The 11,467-nt window shown below is 45.0% G+C and overlaps 1 pseudogene; it reads left to right on the top strand.

Annotated features, from left to right (window-relative positions):
- The first annotated feature begins 10,545 nt into the window (after window positions 1-10,545).
- Window positions 10,546-11,467, top strand: LOC135912178 (programmed cell death protein 6 pseudogene; annotated as a pseudogene).

Raw genomic sequence — 11,467 nt, 5'->3', positions numbered from 1 at the left:
TACACTGTGTATGTATATATTTCTTGCCGCCCATTATAATTATAGAAAGAATGGCGGTTTTATAACTTCAGGAAATGTGTTTTTTTACTGTAATGGGAGATTTCGCTCCCGGCATGCCAGTCTACCTTAGAGGTGTTTCTCGTCGGGTACCTCTATTCCACTTTTTTTTCTTTTTGCCCCACCAGAATTCTCACAAGATGGATTGTAATAATAAGTTTTTAAATGGCCAATGGTGCGCAGTGGGAAATGAACGTCATAGAACGACAGTAGCCAGTCGTCATTGGTCACCATTCATGAACTTCCTTTGTACATAATCGGCTTAAATATAGAGAACGTACTTTATAGACAATGGCAATAGCAAAGACGTGGACTCATTTATTGACCGAATCAGTAGCTTCCAGCGCGATTTAACATAAGGAGGCGGTAAGGCCCATCTTCCACATGGTCACATTGTGCACACCAGCAGAATATTATTGCTACGATGTGTTGTCTAGCATACGGCGTTTACTCGGAGCATAAATGCCACTAGGAATGAGGGATTTAAATATTAGATCTATCTAAGGGGGATGTTGTATGCTAACGATGTCTATTTGTGTTTCTTTAAGCGTGGAGTTTTACGTTTAAAACCCCAACATTTAGGCGGCATCTTTCTCACTACACCGGTCGAAAATAATGCGATTAGCATAAAAGAAAGTCAGCGACACAGCATATGGCTCCAAATGTATTTATATTTATTTGTTTATGTATTTAAAATACCTACAGGGCCCTCGAGGCAGCGTGTAAGGGGGAAGAGTACACTGAAAGGTTGCACAATATTTAGAATACATATCTAAATACATGTACAACAAACTCAATGTAAGAAATGAGCTAACATGCATTATTGTAGTGCTAAAAATTGTGAAAAGGCAAACAGAATGCTTCAGAAGCCTAGAGGTGGTAAATCATAGTGATAATTCTGACATTTTCCTAGCATCGGCTGTATGAGAAAACCCCGTCTGCGGGGTTTGTCCACTTTGTTCGACGCTGACTTGCCAGGGCCGGCCGTGATCATGAAGGCATGACCACGACAGTATGGCGACGATGCATTGGCGATAGTTAAATGACGAATCATGATGACGAATGCCGGAGATGATAATTGGATGACAAAGCTAGAGTGATTATGGAGTGACGACGATAGCATCAAAACGTAGGTGTAGGAAAGAGAGTATGACGACGATGGCTTACCAACATTGCTGTATTCACAACTGAATCCCAACAGCAAGGTCACGATGGAATGACAATGAAGTAGCGACAACGATGGAACAGCGAAGTTGGTATGATGACAAAGGTATGACGGCATGACGATGAATGTATGACGATGGTGGCATGACGAACGTCGGATGACGTCCCTTCAATGATACTGATTATGGTGTTAATTAGGACGCGAGGTTCATTGACAAAAAGCAAAGCTCAAAGCATCAGGAGCAATATTTATTTTGAGCCACTCTATTAGATTCTGGCATAATCCTAATCAATAAGAAAAGGGACGCCGAAGACTTGAAAAATTATAGACCGATCAGCTTACTGTCAGGTGCCTACAAACTATTTACTAAGGTAATCGCAAATATAATCAGGAACACCTTAGACTTCTGTCATGCAAAGGACCAGGCAGGATTCTGTAAAGGCTATTCAACAACAGACCATATTCACACTATCAATCAGGTGATAGAGAAATGTGCGCAATATAACCAACCCTTATATATAGCTTTTATTGATTACGAGAAAGCGGTTGATTCTGTCGAAACCTCAGCAATCATGGATGCATTACGGAATCAGGGTGTAGACGAGCCGTATGTAAACATACTGAAAGATATCTATAGCGGCTCCACAGCCACCGTAGTCCTCTATAAGGAAAGCAACAAAATCCCAATAAATAAAGGCTCCAGGAAGGGAGATACAATCTCTCCAATGCTATTCACAGCATGTTAACAGGAGGTGTTCAGACACCTGGATTGGGAAGAATTGTGGATAAAAGGTAATGGAGAATACCTTAGTAACTTGTGATTAACTGATGACATTTCCTTGCTTAGTAACTCAGGGGACCAGCTGCAACGCATGCTCATTGACCTGGAGAGGCAAAGCAGAAGGGTGGGTCTGAAAATAATCTGCAGAAAACTATAGTAATGTTTAACAGTCTCGGAAGGGAACAGCAGTTTACAATAGGCAGCGAGGCATTGGATGTGCTACGGGAATACATCTACTTAGGGCAGGAAGTGACGGCGGATCCGGATCATGAGACGGAAATAATCAGAAGCAAAAATTGGAGGCTTATCAAGGTTAAGCCCAGTGGATGCGAAGCATGTATCACGTGATGCAGCGATGGTGGCGCCGCCGCCGCGTCGCGCGCGACGGCGCGAACCGAAGCGTGGAGGCCTCCGCCGGGCGACGTCCGACGGCGTGATATGAGGCCCCATCTGCAGCCGGTGTGATGTTATCACGTGACGTCACATCATGTGATCTCACTTCAGGGTCAATGGTGGCCACCGCCGGGAGGCGACCGACGGCGCGATATGAGGCCCCATCTGCAGCCGGTGTGACGTCATCACGTGACGTCAAGTCACGTGACCTACTTGATGGTCACTTGAAGGTCAATGGTGGCCAGCGCCGGGAGGCGACCGACGGCGCGATATGAGGCCCCATCTGCAGCCTGTGTGACGTCATCACATGACGTCATCACGTGACGTCAAGTCACGTGACCTACTTGATGGTCACTTGAAGGTCAATGGTGGCCAGCGCCGGGAGGCGACCGACGGCGCGATATGAGGCCCCATCTGCAGCCTGTGTGACGTCATCACATGACGTCATGTCACGTGACCCACTTCAGGGTCCATGGTGGCCACCGCCGGGCGTCGCGCGAAGGCCCGAAACTTACGTTAATATGCTTCGCATAATAAGAATGAGCTGGGGCGCATTTGGCAGGCATTCTCAGATAATGAACAGCAGGTTGCCATTATCCCTCAAGAGAAAAGTGTATAATAGCTGTCTTACCTGTACTCACCCACGGGGCAGGAACCTGGAGGCTTACGAAAAGGGTTCTGCTTAAATTGAGGACGACGCAACGAGCTATGGAAAGAAGAATGATGGGTGTAACGTTAAGAAATAAGAAAAGAGCAGATTGGGTGAGGGAACAAAGGCGAGTTAATGACATCTTAGTTGAAATCAAGGAAAAGAAATGGGCATGGGCAGGACATGTAATGAGGAGGGACGATAACAGGTGTTCATTAAGGGTTAAGGACTTGATTTCAAGGGAAGGGAAGCGTAGCAGGGGACGGCAGAAAGATAGGTGGGCGGATGAGATTAAGATGTTTGCAGGGACGAGATGGCCGATATTAGTACATGACCGGGTTGTTTGAAAGTATGGGACAGGCCTTTGCCCTGCAGTGGGTGTAACCAGGCTGCTGCTGCTGCTGCTGCTGCTGCTGATGATGATGATGAGTAGATTCTCGGTGCGCGTGCTCATGAGAACAAGCTCTCTCGTGGAAGGAGGTGCTTCCTGGATGCCAGACACTGCCGAGCTTATTTCAACACTAGAATTAGAATGACATCACGAACAACTAAAGGCTATGAGTGGTGAATGTAAGAGGTTAGATGACACACTAAAAATATTTGAAGATGGAACAAGAGAGAGAGAGAGAATATTGTTACGGGGACGTTGGGAGTATAGACAGACTGTATGTACAATATATACACAGCGAGAGTCAATGCGTATAATATATCTGACCAGCAACAACACGCAGTAGCCTGGGTCTCACGATCTTCTACTTCCTTCCTCTTTTTTTTTATCCTCCCGTAACAGGACCCCCGGGTACTGAAGTGTTGTCTCGGCGTATGTTAGGCGAAGAACTGCGAGGGAAGTATGGCTTCAGCTGCGAAACGGGCACGATGTCAACAAGCGTTGGACTTGACGATGGATCAAATTCTTAGTGTGAAATCTCGTTATTGACGTCGTTAGCTAGACGTAGGACTTCATAAGGCCCTGTGTAACCAGAGAGAATGTTCTGGGAGAGGCCGAGCCGACGACACGGTGACCAAAGGAGCACCGAAGCACCTGGGGTGAACTTAACATTGCGATGGCACCGGTCGTAACGGTCTTTTTGTATATGCTGCGAGGCTAATAAACGCAATCGGGAGACTTGATGCGCCATGTAAGCGCGATCGATGACTTCACGAACGTACTCAGTTGAAACAAGTGGCACAAAAGGTAGGATGGTGTCAAACGGCGATGTGGGGTCGCGACCGTACAAGAGATAAACTGGTGTATATTCTGGGGTGTGATATCGGGTTGAGTTATACGCGAATTTCACGTAGGCCAGCGAGGCGTCCTAGTCGCGGTGATCGTTGGAGATCTACATCTACACCATCTTTGTGAGTTTTCTGCTCAGACATTCCGTAAGACCATTAGTTTGTGGGCGGTAGGCGGTGGACCGCTTGTGCTCAGTGGCACAAGAGCGGAGGAGGTCTTCAGCAATCCAAGGCAAGAACGACCGGCCGCGGTCTGTAATAACTGTCCAGGTGCACCGTGGCGGAGAATGATGTCGTGGAGGGAAAAATCCGCGACGTCTGTTGCACAATTAGTCGGCAACGCCTTTGTTATCGTGTAGCCTGTCGCGTAATCAGTAGCGACGGCGATCCTCTTAATCCATCTAGTCGTTGCCGGAGAACGGGCAAGCCTACGTGAAAGAATGGTTCAGAGGGAACTTTAATTGTATGAAGTCGTACGACAGGTGGCAGGGGAGGTTTCTCCCGGCGCTGACACAATTCGAAAGTTGCGATATAACAACGCAGAGAGCGGTAGAGACCCGGCCAGAAGAACACAGGTCGTACTTGGTCGTATGTAAGAAAATTACTGAGTGTCCCGCCGTCGGTGCATCGTGAAGTTGTTCTAGAACGACGAATCGCAGATGACGAGGAAAGGCGAGGAGCAATTCAGGGCCGTCAGGGTTGATATTGCGACAGTAGAGGATGCCGCCGTGCAGCTCTAAAATGTGACGCGTGCCGTTAGTGCTGCCAGATTGCACTCCTACGATGCTGGGCTCATCTTACGGTGAATGGATGAGTTACTGAGACATGCAATGAAACAAAGTAGCTACAGATCCTATTGCCGCCACACAGAGACGTCACGTATGAGACGTGTACGCAGCTGCGCGAATCTCCAGCACTTCCCTCGGGAAATGTTGGGCCATACAGCGGTGCCACCGGGAAGTCTGCGCGTGGCGGTTGTGTGGATATATATTCAGTGAAGCTTGCCTCAATATATGTATATCAAGCAGGTTCTATTCCGCGCAAGCAGCGAGAAATCTTATATATATTTTTTATTCTATTGAGGAACAAAGTTGCACACAGTTGCGCAAGTTATCGTAAAATGGGTGAACTGATGAACGGCGTACAACCATTCCCTCATACCCAATGACCTTAGATGGCGCGGCAGTCGGCTGCTGACGCTGTTCCGTCAGCAGAACAGCACATTGCTCTATCCATTATACCACGGACTTCCTACTTCCCCATGATATATATATATATATATATATATATATATATATATATATATATATATATATATATATATATATATATATATATATATATATATATATATATATATATATATTTATATATATATACACACACCGGGAAGTTGGTAATGCAACCCATAAATACCAATTGCCTTAAAATAAAAGGTGTGGCGGTTTCTTCGTGTACCATCTCCTTGTTTGTTATTTATGCTATAACGGCAACAGCCAAATGCACTGCAATAACGACAGTCTGAGTGCGTGTGAGACGTTACAAGGCACAAAACAATCATGATAATAAAAACATTCAGCGCAACTTCTTTTGACATACATTTAAACAAAGCTCGACAGCATGAGCTTGTCAATGTGTCGTAAAAGCAAAATTGGTTAAGTACGCTGGCTCGAACGTAATCTTATATAAATGTGACAATGTACCGTTATTTCGAAAGGGGCCAATGAAAACGTGAATAAATACAGCATTCACAACACTGCAACAAAATACCTTCGCCTCGCGAATAGTTTTTCGAAAAATGACGTCTTGAGAAAATCTGTTTTGAACGCAGCTTCCCACTCTTTGAGCGTAATTAGGAAAGATTGGTAGCGCTTTCTAGACGATCAAAAGGAAGAAGCCAGGCACATGCAAACTAACAACTGAGGTTTATTTCAGGTAAACACTTAAATATCAGACCATGCCAGCGCACGCGCTTCAGGGTATCAGCAGCAGAAAGGAAGAAAAAACACAAAATCAGAAAAAACCGATGGCGTGGCTCAGCTAAACATATTATCTAGGAAACGTGCCTCCCAATTGCAAAGCATGACCGATGTATCACTGATGCATGCTTGTCCCTTCTTTTTTATAGAATATGCCTCTAGAAGTTCTCGTGCTTTTTCGTTATTGCACTTGCGCTGGATCTTAACCTGGTTGAGCAGAGGCCTGCATTTATGATCTAAGCAATGCATGGGCAAAACATGGGTAAATGAGAACACGAAAGATCAATTTTAATCCGGGAGCAACGTCATTTACCCTTGCATTGCTTAGATCATAAATGCAGGCCTCTGCTCAACCAGGTTAAGATCCTGCGCAAGTGCAATAACGAAAAAGCACGAGAACTTCTAGAGGCATAATATATCAAAAAGAAGGGACAAGCATGCATCAGTGACACATCGGTCACGCTTTACAATAGGGAGGCATGTTTCCTAGATAATATGTTTAGCTGAGCCACGCCATCGGTTTTTTTCTGATTTTGTGTTTTTTCTTCTTTTCTGCTGCTGATACCCTGATGCGCCTGCGCTGGCATGGTCTGATATTTAAGTGTTTTCCTCGAATAAATCTCAGTTGTTTGTTTGCGCCGGTCCTGTCTTCTTCCTTGTGATCGTCTAGAAAGCGCAACCAATCTTTCCAAATTACAATGAACCAACTTGCCCAACAACGCATTCTGCGAAACTTCATCTTTCGCGTGTGGTCAACGTGTTGTAACTGGTAAAGTGGTTTAATTTTTATTTATCCGTATGTATTTCTTCCTCACTATGTGTTTCTTGCTCTCGCTCGTACCACGATAGATGCCGACGAATAGTTTCAAACCTAGTGCAAACTGACTAATAGTTCGACTACTAGAGGCTAGGCTCCTGATCGTAGTAGTATTAGTAGAAAGATTAGCTGTTGTGTACACGCGGTTGGCTTAACTAAAAATACAGTATTAGAAACAAAAGAAATGAATCAGAATTTACACATTAGAGAGTATACGTAGTTTAAAGGATATAAAGTATTTATTTTTAATGATGAAGTGAACCTATCACCAAAACCCTTACTGGATTGACCAAAAGAATGGAGGATAGGCCATGTAACGGACACATTTTTCTAATATTTCGTGGCCTTTCTTTAAACGCAGAAGCACGACACCAAAATTGCAAATTGAGGTTATTGAATGTGTTTAAAAATATAATGCTGAAATAATATGTAAATATGAAGTAATTCGAATATAAGTAAGTAAAAAGCACGAGAAGTAGGGGGTGATTATAAGGATTGCGGCCCACATACAGGGAGCCTAATCCTGGTGAACACTTTCCTTTGAAAGCCTTAGGATTGTTAGTTTACTTCTCGAATTTTTCGGGGGCTATCTGTTTCTCGTTTGCCTGAGTCACTATCTGTTACCATTTTCCCGCCTACCCGAGTCACTGGGTAGACTGTGGTGGAATAGGTAGCGCATCAGGCAGTTGTTCTTAGGGAATAGTGTTCAAAACCAGCCGTGAGGCCACCTTGGGTCCCTGAGTATGCGGCAATGTGTAGTCGACATATGTGCCACTCTTCCACGAACCCCATTCAAGCCTACACGGGTCACCGCGTATGCAGGATTCCACAAGTAGCGCGATTCAACTAAGCTGTTTGATGACAATATTGGTCAATGGGAATGGGCCAGTAGGTGCGTACTGTTCTTCAATGAACATCTTTGATATCGGGAAACTACGTATGTGGCACTGGGAATGTGTTGCTCTACAATGAGGAAGAAGATCCTTCAAATTTCTCCATTGCTGGACAGGATCCAACCCGCGTGACACGGTTTGTTCACAAACAGCAACCCGACTCTTTAGCAGGCTGCATCATAGCTGTGCGAATTTCTAATGAACCTTATCGCGCCGACGCGTTCGCGAGCTGACCAATGAATGCAGTGGTAGTGCGCCGTTCATCGAACAACGTCCCGCCAACTTGGGTCACTCAGTACGTGCGACGAGGAGACAATTCTCTGCGTTTGCAGCCATCGGCGCACCACGTTTCTTGTCTCTGAGGCCAAGCACGCACCTTTCGGCGGTGCCACTACATGGCGCATGATGACCAGAAGGAAGCGCGAGGGAAGAGCCCGCTGGCCGCGTGGCGCATTTCTCAGCATTCGCACGCACCACCACGGCATGCATTTCGGAGGCCACGTGCAGGCTTCGTGGCAGCGCTGCTACAATGTTCTTGGGGAAGGGAGAAAGAGAAGCTACTCTGCTGCACACGTGTTATACGTCTCGCACATAAGCCACTCAGACCATGGGAATGCGTTGTGTCGCTATATCAGACAGTTTTAGTTTAGCGGTTGCAACCGAACGCTAAAGCATTACGTACGTAATGAAATAGCGTCTTGGTCACTGCGCATGCTCGGGAAGGTATTAAGTTTCTGCGTTTCACGTGCGCTATTATAACGTAAGTAATTTGCCGAGTTCAACGTCCATAATGTTTACGGACGCTAAGAATTAGCGTTGTCGAACATGCATGGCGGCACCCGTGGCTCTCGATTCAGCGTGAATTTTCGTGATGGCTACGGTCTCACTCGCGTTAATCGCCAGTAGCTATTGGAATGAGCTTTCGCTTTCGCTAAACTCACCAGAAAGGTTAGTTATGAGTGCCTAGCGCGTCCATTTACTGAGATCGTTCGGCGACTCTGGCACCCGCACGCCTAACGAGACGCGTCCACATAGCAACATCAGGATGGTTGCAAATGGATCTTCTTGGCTTGGATACACTTGGCATGAGGCACCAGACTGCGCCCTGTTTTATAACGTTTTCTTTACGTTTATTTTTCTATGAGGTAAACTAAAAGAGTTGAAAGGACTGGCACCGTAACGTCCCGCAAAGGTGCTCACGCTTAACGTACGTAAGGCGACAAACGCTATTCTCAAACAGTCAATTGATTCAATGCTAAACGCATTACGGCGGACAGTGATCGCGAGATGGGCTCTGCCAATAAAAAAAATCTTTAGCAAGATAGCAAGCGGAACACGTATCACTAAGTCATACATATTTTTTTCTTATGCTCAGTGCTCCGAGAGTTATTGATTATGTTAGTAATTCTAAACTTTTGCAGATGAGATCAATGCTTCTGCAGTCTTTTTTGTAGTCTAGAAGAAGTAGTGGATATTGAGCAGGAAGTTTCAGTGACAAAAATGTTGAAACAGTAACGTTACACACGCGCATAGTAATATTTAGGAAAAAAAACGAGTAAGGGATTACTATTTTTAAAATTGAGAAACTAACACGTTAAGCAGAAACTTCTTCTTTATCGGATGTGCAGCCAAAATGCTGGATTTTGCGATCGTTACATTTAATATCGCATCGCATTCTCTGCCATCTAATTTTGGTCAACATCCGCAGTGGGTATGACCCATACATTTATTGAAGAAAACTTTGAGGATTTTCCCCATGCTGCCATTTTTCATCATTATAAAAAGGCATCTGCGAAGTACAGCTAATCGTGTGTAATCTAGTCATTGCCAATGTCCTATTTTTGGCGGCCTTTTCTCTGATACATTACCATAGGTATGTTGGTGGAGGTGTAGTGAGGTTTATAATTGAATCAGGACAATTTCCTTGCTAAATTAAGAAATCTTTACCGAATTTGTTATTTTTTTATCACAACAACATATATCAAAAGTGCTTAGTTTTAGAGGAATTATTTTTTCGTCACGCCCGATATTTGGCCAATCCGTATTGGTGGGTAAGTGCCACTCGTAGATGAAACTTAACCAACCAATATTACCTCCTAGGTCCCGCTGACTCCTATATGCCATATCTCCAAGTAACCTGAAATTATTGACCATTCTTTATGAACCTGCCGTCGGTTTCCAGCACAGAGAAAAAAAAAACGCTTCGAAATATCATTCCGAAACTTAGGCATTATTTTAAACACGGAATTCACCCTGTGCCTAAGGGCATCTACATTTGTCTTTACCCATAGGAAATCCCACATGGCCGTCTGCTGTTTTCTTTATGACACAAGGAGAACACCTGGTTAAGTTAGTTTAGTGTTTTATGGTTTATTATGGCTGCAAAACTGTTGTTCAAATTAAATATATTTCCTACTAGTTTGCTTTCCTTTAAAGACCTACGCGTATTTATCTAAGCAAAAACATGTTTCCAAATTTATTTTTTCTGCTTTAATTTATTGAACAATTGTAACCGCTCCCACCTTTTTAACTGCTGGCTTCTTGGCCAATCTCCCGTAGCGGGTAGGCGGCTTACTATAGAAAGCAATCCCAGAAGGTGGTCTCACAGCTGCACTTGGAGCAGCGATAAAGGGCGACACGTAAGCGACGTTTGCCAAAGGGTAACCACCATGAGCATGTATGGCCGAGGTCCACCCCCGCCTCCCAGAACCGACACTGGATACCTGCAGCAGATGTTCAATAACGTCGACAAGAACAGGAGCGGGAAGATCAATGCGACAGAGCTGCAGAGTGCCTTGTCCAACGGCACCTGGAAACCGTTCAACCCCGACACGGTGCATATGATGATAAATATCTTCGACCGCAGCCGCACTGGCACGATCAACTTCCAAGAGTTTACGTCTCTGTGGAACTACATCAATGATTGGCTCAAGTGCTTCCAGAGCTTCGACAAAGACCGGTCTGGCACCATCGACAAGCGCGAATTGTATGAAGCTCTGACCAGCTTCGGCTACCGCTTGGGCCAGCAAACACTCGACACCATGCTGATGAAGTATGACAAGGATCGGAAAGGCTCCATCAACTTTGACGACTACATACTGTGCTGCGTCAATCTCCAGACCCTGACAACGGCCTTCCGGAACGAGGACACAGACAGGGATGGTTTCATAACGCTTAGCTACGAAGGTTTTCTGAAACTGGGCCTCAGCCTAAATTGGTGATGACCGTTTTGTGCTGGTGCCTAGAGGGGAACGACCACTCTGCTGAGAAGTCCTGCATTCACGGAAGACGTCTTTTTAATCTTTTTTTGTTTTTTTCACAGCGTCTCCTCTCTCCCTCAAGAAAAAAATACGGCGTATGCTTTTTTGGAAGCAAAAAGCTGAGGACATTTAACATCGGTGGAATACATAACCAACCACCCTTAAAAATTAGGCCGCACTGTTAAGCTGCTGGAGCGCATTTTTTTAATTACCAAATAAAGGCTTCATTAACATGCA

This window comes from Dermacentor albipictus, chromosome 9 (assembly GCF_038994185.2).
Source record: "Dermacentor albipictus isolate Rhodes 1998 colony chromosome 9, USDA_Dalb.pri_finalv2, whole genome shotgun sequence".
Classification (NCBI taxonomy): Eukaryota; Metazoa; Arthropoda; class Arachnida; order Ixodida; family Ixodidae; genus Dermacentor; species Dermacentor albipictus.
This window is presented reverse-complemented; position numbering and strand designations above follow the sequence as displayed.